General features: G+C 41.1%; 1 long non-coding RNA gene across 1 annotated transcript; it reads right to left on the bottom strand.

Annotated features, from left to right (window-relative positions):
• Positions 1 to 1,439: 1,439 nt before the first annotated feature.
• Positions 1,440 to 14,865, bottom strand: LOC116787107. Its single transcript, XR_004357171.1, has 3 exons — positions 14,726 to 14,865; positions 2,338 to 2,497; positions 1,440 to 1,492 (listed from the first exon to the last, which is right to left on the bottom strand). It is a non-coding gene; the product is annotated as an uncharacterized LOC116787107 (long non-coding RNA).
• Between the last annotated feature and the right edge of the window lie 722 nt (positions 14,866 to 15,587).

The raw sequence follows: 15,587 nt of genomic DNA, 5'->3' as shown, positions 1-15,587 counted from the left end.
TCAAGATCCTTCTCCCAGGCACAGACACCAGCCTACCCAAGGTTCAAACACCAGCCTAAGGCTTGGCAGATACTGTATGTCTCCCTCTAACATAATCATGCAAGTGCTCACTGATGCACTTCCATCAGCCTTGATCACTTGATCACCTTGACCAGTGTATGCATTTGTCAACCGACCACATTACGGCAAACCTTAAGGGACTGGGTGAATACCAACAGCCCCAATCCTGAGTGCATCCGCTTCCCCAAATATGCAGAAGTTCTGCAGTAGTCCCCAGGATAGTTTCCTAGAGGAAATTACTACAATTTCAAATTGAAAGGTCAGCACCATGAAGTGAAGAGCCATTTGTACACAACTCAAATGCTGAAAGAGGCAGTTGTCACAAGTATAAAAAAAAGGTTTCAGAGGTCCAGTTCCAGATGTAATTTGTACCTCGAAGATTAAAAACTCTGCAGCTGGCATTAGTAACAGTCCGGCAGCCACGAAAGCTGAACAGAATCCTGACAGTCCTGCAGAGATGATATTTCTGCCTACATTCAGAGGCAGAAGATATTGCTACACAGATCTGTGTTTAAGGAACTGAACTTTAAAAAAACAGTCTTGGCAGCTGTTATAGACAAGGCTGAGAGATCAGTGAGGTCAACATCTGCCCATGCAGCTTGAAGAGGTCAGCCCAGTCAATAACCCTAATTCTGAAAAAAAATCTCCTCTCCAGCTGTTGTACCACCCATTTTGGGAATTTACAGCACAGATCCAATCACCTCTACTTCAAAAGATGGGCTCTAAGACATCCCACCCTGTACCGAGTGTAAGAGAATCTTACAAGTGCAATGAAATGCCAACATCAGGGCATTTCAATGGCTGTATCATTCTAAGTGTATCCATTCAAAAGCTCAAGACAAACATTTTCTTTCTTCAGTCCAGCTGATGATCACTAAATGCTACTCCCTCAGCAATGTGGTTTTCCTGCATTCTACCTTCATCTTGACATCAGGTATCTCACCTCTGCATCTGCCTTCAGTATCCAGAAGGAATCTTCGCATGCATGAGTGACTTGGATGTTTCGTCCAATTCTGTGTTATCTCTATGTTTTTCTAATCTGCAACTTCTTTGGCTAGATAAGGCTACAGAGAGACTGTGGCTCCTGCTTCCACTCAGCTTGAGTGTCTTGATCATGCTCAACATTCCCCCAAATAAAGAGGAAAAATAAAGCTGCTAACATGCCACCTTGTCATACATCAAGGCAACATTCTCCTCCTCCTTTGCTACAAGTCCTTGAAGCAGTTAACTTGACAAATATCTACAAATTCAACTTTAACTACATTCAGTAGACACTACCCCAACCCACATTGTTCCAATAATTCTGAAAATATATGCGCAGGAGAAGTTAGTCCTCTTAGGCAAGTAAGCCTTTCTTTATGTACCTTGGAGTCAGTGGAGACAGTCCTTACAGTCTACTGATTTCACACTTGCAGATCTGTTTTTGCAGCATCTGGAAGAACATGGCCATCATCAGAAGTCAGGAGCTAGTACATGTCAATGAGTGATGCAAATTTTTATTTTGTCAGCTGAATTGTTATCTACGGTAGCACACAGTGAGGAAGCAGAGAAATGGTACTTCCCTAAAGAAATATTTCAGATGTTTTGGATGCTTGTGACACTGAGCAAGAGCTGGAGAAAGGGAATTAGAATCACTTTGTGGTGTCAGAGCTGTCACATAAAACTGAATTTCAGGCAGGGGAATTTAGGAATGGGAAAGATAAAGTGAGCTGTTTGCAGGCAGGTCAAAGGATAACACTCAGAATATCAACAGTATGAAACTGTAGAAAATTACAGCCTTTGCCTCCATCTGTCCAAACAGATTTCTGTGCTGAGTTTGGTTTTGGCAGGGAATAAAGAGCTTAGACAGAGACTCTAGTATTAAAACCTTTTCTCTTAAGTCCAGAGCTGCACTTGAAGTCTGTTGATGAGCAGAAGAGGATAGCCTTTCCCTCCAGAGCGTCATTGCATCACCCTTTGAAGCCAAAACTTGTTGTAGCTGGCAGTAACACAGTGCATACATACAAATAAAGCTAAAAAGGACAAAGAAATGAGTTTTCTGTGTTGACTACCCATGTCTTCAGTAATATCCAGGGACTCTACATGGTGAACTATTGAGTGGTTTGATGCTGTTTGACTTCAATAGCAATTTTAGCACTAGCATCACACTTATCAACTCCAACTTGAGCTGCTCAGCATCAGCTTGACTTGTTACATGTCAGTTATTTTCAAGCACTAGCAATAATCTCACACTACTTAGACTTGCTTCAGTGTTGCTTCTTTCCTCCTTCAACTTACCAGACAGAACTGCTTCCGGACTTCCATTTTAGATATTGGCTGGCCCAAACATCATGGCTTCTGTTCCTAAAAACCAATTAGATTCCACAGCATCATCACTGCAGGTTTTATCCTGATGTCTGGTGTGCAATATGGCACAAAGATGGCAGCACAAATCTGTCTGAAATCATATAACACCATAGAAGGTTTATATGAGTGCTACAAGGGTATGAATTACATAAAATATCTTTAAGAACAGCATAAAAGACAAAGTCTTCAAAATGGTCATCACAGCCTTGTAGGTGTTCTACCCTGGCCTCTCATGAACAATTTCATGTATCACTAAGTTCAACTGATGTAATGATGTAACTTTTTATTGATTTGCAGGGGGAAAAAAATTAGATTTTCAGACTATTTCATACTATGCATTAAGTATCAGCTGAATTTTGTCATTGACTGGCTTATGTTCATTAGTCTGTGCTATACACAGCTGCCACAAAATCATACTTGCTGAAAAGTTATGTAATTAGATTCTGTTCAAGCACTGCTGGGATTCTGGGTATCTTCACACTATCCTTTTCTTTTGTACAGTAGATAAAAACATTAAATAACTTCAAACTAGTGCTTGACCATTTATTTAGTATAAAACCATTGTTTTTCTATTTTTCCAGATTGTGGTGCCCTCTTTCATGTCACCAAGCTGTTAGCTTTTTCAATTTTGCATTGGGGTCTCCATAATAATATTTGTTCCATGCTGACATTGAAGTGCCAAGGCCTGAGACAGGCCAGAATTAACTTACAGATGAATCCTGTGCTGTCCCTACTTGATACAGAAAAATGGGTGAACCTTATACATAGCTTAGTTAGACTGCTTGTGCTAAATATGAACCTTATACATAGATTAGCTAGACTGCTTATGATAAGCATTATTATGCCAAACCATATATTTAAGGAACCTTTTGCTAAATTTTGTCTGTTAAACTGGATGCTTAAGAAATTGTGGTATACTCTTGTGACTGTCTGCAAGATATTTTAAGGACCTTTAGGAACCTCGCCCAACCGAGACCTGGGTTGTGGCCAAACCCTGGTCTTGGGTAATTGGGAAGACTGTCACCAGATGTTTTCCCATAACAAAATATACAAGTCATTCTGATGTGCCAATTCATCCCTATAAAAGCTGGAGCCCCTCACAGCAAAGATGGAGACCTCACCTATGAGTGGATGCACTGTGTAGGACTTCCCAGTTACCGGGAGTGGTTCTCCAACCCTTCGCTGTGATTGGGGCTCCCCAGTGAATGAAGTGGTCTGGATGATGGTAATGTATTAATGGGGTAACTGGTGATGTGTCTTTCTTAATCACTGTTCTTTGCTTATATAGTAATGTTTAGATGCATTACCTTGCTTAGTTTGTTTGTTGCCAAAATGGTGCATGTGCTAAGCTTATTGCCATATTAAATGCATTATTTTGGGTTTGTGTTGTCTTAACACTGCTAGTAAAGTAAGACCCTTCCCTCTGTTGCTGTCTGTGTCCTCTCTATCGCCCATCAGTTAGCAAAATAGGCATTAATACAAATGTTTTCTAGTTTGGAAAGGAAGAATTCAGTGACTTTTCAAAATATAGATAGAGACTGGGATATGCAGTTGAATGAAGTCTGTGTGAGGAAAGCAGAACAAAATAAAAGTATCCTTTTTTGATTTTATGTTCAGCAAGAGGCAATGCCCACCCATCACTGCCCAAGAATTTAGCTGCTCTAGGATCTGCCTCTTAGACATCCATAAAATTAATTACTTCTCCAGTGAGGCTGGATATACCATTGCTGCCTCTACTAAAGGTTATGTCCATTGTGTCTGAATCACACAATGCATCTGCATCGGCTTTGTATCTGTGTGTGCTCATGAGCTGAGATAGTCCTTCACAGGCTACATATCATACAGTTCTTATTCCCATACCTCCACAGGAACAAGACTCTCACATAGTTACCATCATTATATTGCCACTAGTCAGATATCAAAAGCCACACAGTCATTGAATAGCTGTACATTTCTAGCTTTATGCAAGCATTTGGAATCAATCCATTCAGCTGTGTCGTCCTTAACCAGCTATTAGCTCTGGAGAAGGTGCAAGAACCTGAACATGTCCATAACAAGCCATTAGCAAACTACAAAGCTACCTGATACTGTGTACACTATTCTTGCATAAGCAGGCAATTAACGTCAGTAGGAGAAAGTTTGAAAGCTTTCTATAAATAACACCAATGCTCCAGGAAGCAAGGATCAGAAAGTAAGTGCTCAAATGCATGTTCTGAATTCAACCACAAATACATTTCACCTTAACAGAGATGGAAGCCTCTGTACTGCTAGTACAAATGTCAGCCTTTTGTACTGATAGACTTTTACACCCACTTCTACCCCAGTGCATAGAGATCATTGATATTATTGACATTTCACATCCAGAAGGTGTTTTAGGCTTAGCCAGTTATACTCCAAATATCTCCTCACCCCTTCAGAAGAGTGGGGAGTGACTCAGTCAATAAGCAAAAGCTGTGGAGTTTCATGAAAGAAAGGATCACAAAATCAACAATACGGGGCTTAGGCATGGTCACCTCCAGCACTTACAGGTAAGGCAAAGCAGTTCCTGCAAAGCACCAATATGGAGAAATTCTCACAACCCTTTTTAGTAAGTCAGCATGCTGGGGTGCCTCACTGAAGTGCTTCTATGCTGATGCATACAGTAGGGGAATAAATGGGAAGAGTTATAGATTGCATGCAGTTACTGGACTGTTACAATGGTGGAATACATGCTCCATAGGAAGAACAAGCTGAGGAGACAAGGGAGAGGAGTTGCCCTTTACGGGAGAGAGGAGTTGGACTGCATAGAGTTCTGCCTGGGGATGGAAGATGGACCTGAAGGAACTGGCTGATGTAATTGTGAGGCTACTCTTTATAGTCTTTGACCAGAAAAATTGGGAGAAGTGCCTGAAGACCAGAGAAAAGCAAATGTCACTCATACCTTCAAGAAGGACCTAGCGAACTACAGGCCAGTCAGACTCAATTTGATCCCTTGGAAAGCAATGGAGCAGCTAACCCTGAAAGCCATTTTCAAGCACATGAAAGACAAGAATCATAAGGAAGAGTCAGCATGGATTCACCAAGCAGAAGTCATGCTTGACAAGCTGGATAACCTTCTATGATGAAATGACTGGTAGACAAGGGTAGAGCAGTGGATATAGTCTACCTAGACTTTAGCAAGGCTCCCAACACTGTCTGCCACAAGATTCTCACAGGGAAGCTGCTGAAACTTGAGCTGGATGAGCAGCCAGGAAAATGGAATGAAAACTGGCTGAATGGCCAGGCCCAGGAGGTGGTGATCAGTGGCATGAAGTCTAGCTGGAAGCCAGTAACTAGCAATGTATCCCAGGAATCAATACTAGGTTTAATCCTGTTTACTATCTCCAGTAATGATCTAGGTGGTGGTGCAGAGGGTACGCTCAGCCAGTTTGTATGACACAAAAGTGGGAGCAGGGCCAATATGCCAGAGTGGCATGCTGCCATCCCAAGGGACCTTAGCAAGCTGGAGAAATAGGCCAACCCAATGAAGTTGAGTAAGTGCAAAATCCTTAAGCTGAGGAGGAACAACCATATGCACCAGGACATGCCAGGGGCCACCCAACTGGAAAGGAGCTTTCTGAAAATGACCTGAAGGCAGCGTGCAAAGGGGACAGAGTCAGAGTGTGTAAAGGGGATACAGTCAGATTCTTTTCAGATGTGCCCAGGACCAGAAGCAATGGGCACAAGCTGAAACACAGGTGACATTGTTTGAATATCAGGAAACACTTTTTCACTATGAAGATGACTGAGCACTGGCACAGGTTGCCTGGAGGGGTGGTAGAATCTCCCTCCTTGAATACATGGTCGTAGTGCTGGGCAAGCAGCCCTAAGTGGCCCTGCTTGAGCAAGGTGGGTGTACCAGATGACTTCTAGAGGTCCCTTCCAATCTCAACTATTTTGTGATATTTATTGCTTCCTCCTCAGCTTAACTGAGCTATTGGGACTTTTTCTCATTGTGGTGATACCTTTCTTTTCCTCAGCTGCATAGACACTTTGGGACAAATTTGTCCCCAGCATTTGCTCAGTAAAGCCACAAGTATCAGATTATGGCATCACACAAATGAGTAGGAACAGATCTGCCAGATGGTAAGGTTTGATCTGAGCAGTGCAAGCTTTAGCGCTGCTTCCAGGAATTATTGTCTCAGGGACTTTCTGAGTCAGAAGCGAATCTTTGTACTTTACTGTCATTGACATATCTTTCTTCTATGAATTAATCCAATCATTTTTGGAACACATGTAAATCTTTAGCATCCACAATGTCCTGTGATGACCAGTTCCACAGCTGAATAGCATGTTATGATGAATTATATTTTGCATTTGGTTTAAACCTACCATCGGTTATGTGGCTTTGACACCCACTAATTCTTGAACAGAACGAGGATGCAAGAAGTTCCCTATTCAGTTTGTGCCATTCACAGCTTTATACAGGCATAACCCAGCCCGGTTCTCTCTTTGAGACTGAAGAGCCTGGATGAAGATTCAGCAAACTGTTCCTCACACAGGAATCATTCCATTACTTGGTCAGAAAATCAGCTACCTATTAGATAGAACATTTGCAGTGTAACTATGTTCTTCTTGAGATTAGAGGACCAATTATAAAATGTTCAAGATGTCAGTACACCATAGATTTATACAGCAATCTATCCATTTAGTGATGAACAGTTCAAGAAAGAAAAGAGCACAAGAAGAGGATGTTGCTGAGAGAGGATGATGTTAATTGCATCTAAGCTTCACAATGGAGCATGATGGCTTTAGAGCTGTGAATAAGCCTGGGAAATGCAACATTTCTACATAAGACAGTGAAAAGGACTCTTAGGACAGAAACAGCAGCTGCAAAGAGAGGAATAAGTAGCATCCAGAAAATTTGTTTTAACCATTCATGAGATAAGTCACAGCTACAGTGTTAATGTTCAAGACCATACAAACAAAAGTTACAGCTGAAATATTCAGTGACTTTTCAACTGTTTGTACAACAATATGTGAACATGTGAACAAAGACCAAGTGAACTTTTGGTCCTCCATGTAGAAAAAAAAATGTATTACAGTCCTATTTCATCAGCAAATATAACAAACAGGAGACCAAGAAACTTTATTCCTCAGTTACTTATTTTCAGAAGAAGCCAGAAAGACTTCAGATTTTTAGGAAGACCTAAACATCCTTGACTCTACCACAGTACACAGGCATGTGCCATTTACAAAAATGCTGGCTACTCCAGTGTGTAGCAGTATTGTGTTTGCTTAAAATTTGGCAACCACTCAAAATTTCCTTATTCTGATTCCAGAAGAATAGGTCTTCTCATAAAATTTCCACATTTCTTGTATTTTCAGATTGCTGCCTTCATCAGCTCTATGCTTCCACTGTTTGCCAGAGCAACTGAGGCCTGTAAAATATCATGTTAGCATGGAATAGCAGGAGTCACTGGATTTTCACGGTAACTATCTCCAAAACAAGCTCATATTATTCAAAGATGTATTCATCAGCAGGAAATGCAGACCTGACAGCAAACACATGGTGCATGAAGCTTTTCCAAATAAACAATGATTTTAATTTGCTAAAGATAGCTCAACATATTGTGGCAATATCAGGAAGCAATACTCACTCTGATTATTTTCAATAACATCTGTAAGCAATGTGCACACTGAGCATTTTTGCCCTAATGACTTTCAGGTCTAACACAAGAAGTAAAATAGAAACTGAAGATCTCAAAACAGAACCCCTCAGGTTCACCTCTGATGTTTACAGAGGAAGTGAAAAAACAATGCAAGATTGAACAACAAACACAAGGCCAAATAGAGGGATTATTGCAGTGAGTGTAGTGAGGTTGATAAATGAGGATGAATTCAATGAACTTTTTTGTTAACCCTCTCTGCACTAAGAGGATAATATGGATATGCTAACATGGGATGTTTAAGTTTCATTCATGAATTTTTCAATAAGCAAATAAAAAAGAAGGAACAATAATAATTTTGCCATCAAAAACAGACTTTACATATTTTTTTAAAATTCCTAAAGAAAAGGAAACTGACAGAAACAACATAATGTCAGATCATTGTGATCATAAATATTTTATTAAACTCTTCTTGCAGCCCTAGCCTTGTAAAACCTTGTACTTGAATACTGAAATTATTATTTTTTTGTAATAATGACTGAATTTAGTAATTATATGATTGTTATAGAGATTTGGACAATTTAAACTGTTAGTCTATAGCCCACCAGTTGTGCACACAACTGGTGCTCTGCTAAATAAGTTTCATTTGCAACAAAGAGATCTGTTGCATACTGATTTAATCTTAACAAGTTAAAACATATTTGTTTTCTGTGATTTCTGACTTCATATAGGGTGAATTGTGCCTGACTAACCTGGTGGCCTTCTACAACGGAGTGACTGAATCAGTGGACAAGGGAAGAGCAACTTATATATCTACCTTGACTTCTGAAAGGTCCTTGACAAGTCCCACACAACATCCATGCTTCTAAATTGAAGGTATGGACTCTTCTAAAAATAAGGAGTTGGCTGGATGGCCACATCCAAACAGTTGCAGTCAACAGCTCGATGTCCAACCCCAAATCAGTAACAAACAATGCCCTGGACGTGCCTGTGTCAGGACTGGCACTGTTCAATACCTCAATTAATGACACAGGCAATGGGATCGAGTGCACTCCCAGCAAGTCTGTGGATGACACCAAGCTGAGCAGTGCACTTGATATGCTTGAGAGAAGGGATACCCGGAGAGACTTTAACAGGCTTGAGGAATGAACCCATTTGAACCTCGTGAGGTTCAACAAGACCAAGTGCAAGGTCCTGCACCCAACTGAAGGCAATCACCAGTATCAATACAAACTGGTGAATAAACAGACTGAGAGCAGCCTTACAGGGAAGAAGTCAGGGGTACTGCTGGATTAAAATTTTGATATGACCTGGCAACGTGCATTTGCAGCCCAAAAACCCACTCATATCCTGGGCTGCATCAAAAGAAGCATGACCAGCAGATCAAAGGAGGCGATTCTCCTTCTCTACTCTGCTGAGACCCTACCTGGAGTACTGCATCCAGCTCCAGAGTGCCAGCACAAGAAAGACATGGACATGTTATTCTGGGTCCAGAGGCAAGCTGTGAAAATGATCAGTGGGCTGGAGCACCTCTGTTATGAAGAAAGGCTGAGAGAGGTGCAAAGCTGGGAAAAGACAATTTGTCAGGGTGACCTTATTACAGCCTTTCAATGTATAAAAGGGGACTTATAGGAAAGGGGGAGAGAGACTTTTTATCAGAGCCTCTAGTGACAGGACAAGGGACAATGAAGGTAGATTTAGATAATTTATAAGAAATATATCTTTATATACTTTTACTATGAAGGTAGTAAGACACTGAACAAGTTTCCCACACAAGTTTGGATGCTCCATTCCTGAAAGTGTTCAAAGCCAGCTTGGGCAGGGCTTTGAGCAGCCTGATCTCGTGGATGGCAGAGGGGTTGGACTAAATCATCTTTGACTAAATGATCTTTAAAGGTCCCTTCCAACCCAATTAATTCTATGATTCTAAGACAGGAACAAATACTGAAGGACTGGAACAAGGACAGATGTGAGGCAATGTCACTGCTGTAGAATCTATATCCTCTGGGCACAGAACGACTGATAGAGTTAGATCTCCCTATGGGTCTGTGCATCTACCAGAAGGTCACTTCTGGACCAGAGAGCATAAAAATCTGCATTCAATCATAGGCAGGCCAAGCACAGAGACACCTGGAAGGGAGGATGTGCTCTGCATATCACCCAGTGCAGTGTCAAATGCTTGTCCTCAGATCAGATGTGATAACCAAACCTTGAGCTATTTTCAAGTTAAATCTGGGCTGGCCTTTGAAAGCTTGAGCTTTCTGACAAACAGGGGTGAACTCCTCAATCCTGCAAGAGAAAGTATCCTTCCTTTTACCTTAGTGCTCTCTAACTGACCAAATAATTTTGGAATCCTTGTCCACAGGGCCATGGGTCAGAACTCACATATCCACAACCAAACAATTCACCACAGGATGTGCAGATATGTGTGTTTACAATGTTGCTATAAATATCTGCACAATTACAAATAAAAGTAATGAACTGCTATTTAAATCCAATCACTTCAGTGTTTTTGTCATCCTTTGGCCAATATCAGAGTAAATCACTGCCTGCAGGTAGTTTTGGATTATGATGTACCTGAAACAAGGTATATTTCATCCAGAAGTGTTTGTAAGTAGTTTATCTGGGGTTAGTTCTGTAAAATCAATCTGAATTTTAAGAATTTACTGAAGACTTTGACAGGAAAATGAGCAAGATTTACACGTGCCATGATCCAGATCTGGATCTGTAGTTAATGTTCCACTACAAATATTCTGCCCTATATACTTAATTTTCAAAAAATTCCATTTTTGGTGGAACTATGAGAAAGATAGCTAATTACAGTTTCTTAAATTAAACTAGCTCTGCAACAGATATTTTGGAGGAGTTGGCTATGATACATAATGCTTCATAGTCTCTCTTTATGACTCTGTCCAAAGTTAAAATCTGATTAATTGCACAGTAAAAACCTTGAACAATCTCCAGACAAACAGAAAATATGATATGCCAAAATTGGTTGAATCCAAAATCTTTCAGTGCACATATTTCAAAATAGCCCAAAGCACAATTTTTTACCAATAAAAAGACTAAATCAAATTATAATTGATCAAATAAGGACAAGACTTATCTACAGCCATTGACAACCACTGTGATCAAATGCAGAAAAGTAAAGCTATAATAGCAATACGGGGGATTTTAACTTTATTTCAGTGGGGCAAGCATTACAGTCACATGAAGAAATGTATTTGTAATAAGAGTGAAATCATTTTAGCTAATGAGTATTAAAATTAACTCTCAGCTTCAAAGACTTCTTAATCATGGCCAATACATTGACATAGTACCTTCTATCCACTGTTTTGTGGGAAAAGGTTAGCAAAATGCAACAGCAAGAAGCAGCACAAAACAAGGCTTTAATATGACGCATGTCAAAAAATGAACCAAAAATGAATAACTTAAAGATGGTGCAATACATTTGGAAACTCTGACAGACTGAAAAGCAATGCCATTCAGCAAGACTGGACCAAGATATTGTTGCCTGGCTGCTGACCCTGCAATTTGGGTGACTAGGTGAAAACTACACAGAACTGAGAAGCAATACTAAGTCTTTGAGTATAACATCAGCAGACATTAAGACTTTCTGAAATCTGTCAGCCACTAACACACATTAAGTCCATGTGAAAGAGGCTTTTTTTTTCAGTGATTTTCATAAATATCCTAGTAGCTCTTAAAACTTCAATTATTTTTGCTTCACTGATACTTTAAAAAGAGTTCTGGCAATAATAATTTTTACTAATCATCTAGTTCCAAAATCATTACTTATGCTCATTCTTACAGAATCACAGAATATGCTGAGATGGAACGGACCCATAAGGATCAATGAGTTCAACCCTTAGCCCTCCACAGGACCATTCCCAAAAGTCACACCATGTGCCTGAGACTATTGTCCAAATGCTTCTTGAACTCTGTCAGCCTTGTGACCACTTCTCTGGGGAGCCTGTTCCAGTGCCCAACCACTGCCCAAAAGGTGAAGAACCTCTTTCTAACATCCAGCCTAAACCTCCCCTGACACAACTTCAGGCTATTCCCTCAGCTCCTGTCACTGGTCACCACAGAGAAGAGATCAGTGCCTGTCCCTCCTCCTCACAAGGAATTTGTAACTGCAATGAGGTCTCCCCTCAGTCTCCTCTTCTCCAGGCTGAACAGACCAAGTGCCCTCAGCCGCTCCTCATACAGCTTCCCCTCAAGGCCCTTCACCATCTTTGTTGCCTTCCTTTGGACACTCTCTAAGAGCTCAATATCTTTCTTATATTGAGGTTACCCACATTGTCATGAAACAAAAAAATCCAAAAGCACATGGGTTGGACACAAGCCCTTACTGTGCATGACTGCTGAGAGATCAGGAATGAAATGCAAATAATTAATGAAAGCCTGAGAATTTTTAATCTACAACTAAGGGATGAGATTATCCAGCTGTGAGTTTGGGACTGACCTCTTTTAATAGAATGGATATATTTGAGATTTGGGCTTTGCAAATGAGCCATAACTAAGGAAAAGAAACTTCTGCTGTGAGAGGAGAGGATTATGGTGATTTGGCTGCTGTTCATGAGATCCTCTCCAGCACTGTACAATCTTTGGGGGGACTAAATTATTCTGGGATGAAAAAATGAGTTATTATTCTGAGAGTATTTATTTTATGGAAAGTACAACTGCTGGTCAATATATTGACAGCACAGGAACTTCTGGAATACTCTTGCAGTCTCCAAATACTTACTCCTGTCATTATACCCTCAACTCATGCATCTAAATATGGACTAATTTTAGCTTGATAATAGACACGTAGGGACAGTATTCATCAAAAAGCTGAGGCCATACATCAACAATAAGTCACACTTCACTTAGTGGAACAACACCTACTGGACAACAATGTATCCTCTGGAAGAACTAAAAACAGATCTATTAAACCTAAAAATATTTGTAGAAATTAGAAAGCTCATGTTTTATAATCACTGGCCAATAAGATATTTTTTCTGTAAACTGCCAAAGTAAATACTGAAGTAATATGAATAACTGTCTATATAAGGGTCAAGAATCTTCTTCCTTACTAAAACCAGTGTATTCAATCGACCAATAACTGAACAGACAGAGAGGGGGAAAATTACGTTGCTGGATTATGATTTATCTTGGTGCCACATTCTTAAATTCTGCTTCAGGGATTTACACTCATTTGCATCCCTATCTTTATTTGTGCTCTATAAAAGCTGACGACAGATAGACGTTATGGTACAATAAAAGAGACCCATAAAATTAAATTAAAAAAGACAGACAAAACTCTAGACACAGGCAAAATGCATCATACCTGTAAACCCACTGGTGCTGTATAGTATTAGCTCCAGTTATTAAGAAAGAAGTGAAATAATCCCAAGATGAGCAGTGCTACTCAGGTCAGACACAGTGCTGGCATCTATCTGGTGAGCAAAGCCACTTCTGCAGGCATTGTAGTGTACATGGGACTGTCTACACTATAAGAAAGTAGCATAAGTAGAGGTAGTACCTTCTAGCAGACCAAACATTATGAAGTTGACCATATTGCATAAACCAACAGCCCTATTATATCCTATTATATGCAGGGTCCATACATTTCAGCCACTCTGAAAGTGCTGATTCTTTCTTACTCATTTTCACATGCTCAGTGCTGTTTTATCTCAGCCACAGGGACCTCCTTTTTAAGCCTACATCACCTTGCTAGTTATCATGGCCAAGTGCTACATCCCCACAGATCAGCGGCTTCCTCTGGATCAGGTGGCCCTTAATCCTCCTCCTCCCAGCTCTCTTTAACATAACCTTGAAACCAGTGAACCAGAAATTTAGGTTTTATGTTGCACCTCCTGAGAAACCAGCAACAAGTCCCATTTACTAATTTTCCAGTTGTGTTTTTTTATTTAAAGGTCTGATCAGCTTTAGGAAAGCAAAATTCCAGCTCTTCAAGGAGCTAGTCAAGATGATCCCTGGGGAAACTGTCTTCAGGGTCATGGCAAATTTTTAAGGACATCTTCCATAGAGAACAAGAGTCAGGGATCCTCAGGGACAAGAAACTGGGCAAGGAAGGCAAGAGACCAGCATGTCTGAATCAGGACCTGCTGGTCAAACTAAAGGGCAAGAAGCATATGTGCAGGTAACAAAAGCAAGGACAGGTAACCTGGGAAGAATATAGGGACACAGTCTAGTTGCATAGGGATAGGGTGAGGAACGCCAAGGTGAAGCTGGAGCTGAACTTGGCAAGGGATGCAAAGAATAACAAGAAGGGGTTCTGTGTGTATGTTAGATGTGTATGTTAGTCAGAGAAAGAAGATCAAAGAAGGTGTATCCCCCGATAAGCAAGGCTGGCAAACTGGATAGCAGATGAGGAGAAGGCTCAGTCTTCAATGGCAACCTCTCTTCCCACATCTCTTAAGTGCATGGACTGTAAAAGGAGGACTGGGGAAGCAAAATGCTTCTCACTGTAAGTGAAGATCAGGTTCATGACCACCCGAGGAATCTGATTGTACCTAAGACTGCACCCGATCATTGTATCTGATGAGATACATTCCAGAATCCTGAAGGAATTGGCTGATAGTTGCCTGTGATATGGGAGGCAGGTGAAGTTCTAGCTACTGGAAAAAGGGAACATATCTACTACCTTTAAAAAGAGTAGAAAGGAGGACCCTGGGAATTACCAAGCTCTCAGCCTCACCTCTGTGCCTGGGAAGATCATGGAACAGATTCACCTAGAAGCTAAGGCACATGCACAATGGGAAGGTGATTCAGGACAGCACAGCTTCACCAAGGGCGAGTCCTGCCTGAGTAGCCCAGGGGCCTTCTGTGATGGAGTGACTATATCTGTGGACAACAGAAGGCTACAGATGATTCCCATGAGGCCTTAGAGATGATCCTTCATGACATCCTGGGTTGTAGGAGTCGGGTTTCAGGAAGGTGCCGAACAGCACCCTGGGAGATGTAGTTTCCCAAGTACTCCATCACATGGGCAGTGAGATACCCATGGTGATTGGTTGTTAAGGTCACGTGGTGTGACGTGTTAACCCCTATAAGCTGTTGTCCCATTTGAATAAAGAGGCTTTGGCAGTGAACCCCCAAGCTGGCTGGGTCCGTATGGTTTATTTACTTATTATATTAATAAGCTATACTGGGTGGACTGTTTGGTGGATAAGGAATTGGTTGGACTGTCACATCCAGAAGGTAGTGGTGAAGGGCTCAGTGTCCCGATGGACATCAGTGACAAGTGGTGTCCCTCAGTGGGTTCTGTACCAAGACCAGCATTATCTAATATCTTCATTAATGACATAGACAAAGGGATTGAGTGCACCCTCAGCAAATTTGCAGATGACACCAAGCTGAGTGGTGTGGTTGACACACCTGAAGGATGGGATGCCATTGAGAAGGAGCTGGACAGGTGCAAGAAATGGGCCCATGGGAATCCCATGAGGTTTAATAAGACCAAGTCCAAGGTGCTACACCTGGGTCAGGACAACCCCTGGTATCAATACTGGCTGGGGGATGGACAGATAAAGAGCAGCCCTG

The sequence above is a fragment of the Chiroxiphia lanceolata genome, chromosome 5 (assembly GCF_009829145.1).
Source record: "Chiroxiphia lanceolata isolate bChiLan1 chromosome 5, bChiLan1.pri, whole genome shotgun sequence".
In the NCBI taxonomy this organism is placed as follows: Eukaryota; Metazoa; Chordata; class Aves; order Passeriformes; family Pipridae; genus Chiroxiphia; species Chiroxiphia lanceolata.
This window is presented reverse-complemented; position numbering and strand designations above follow the sequence as displayed.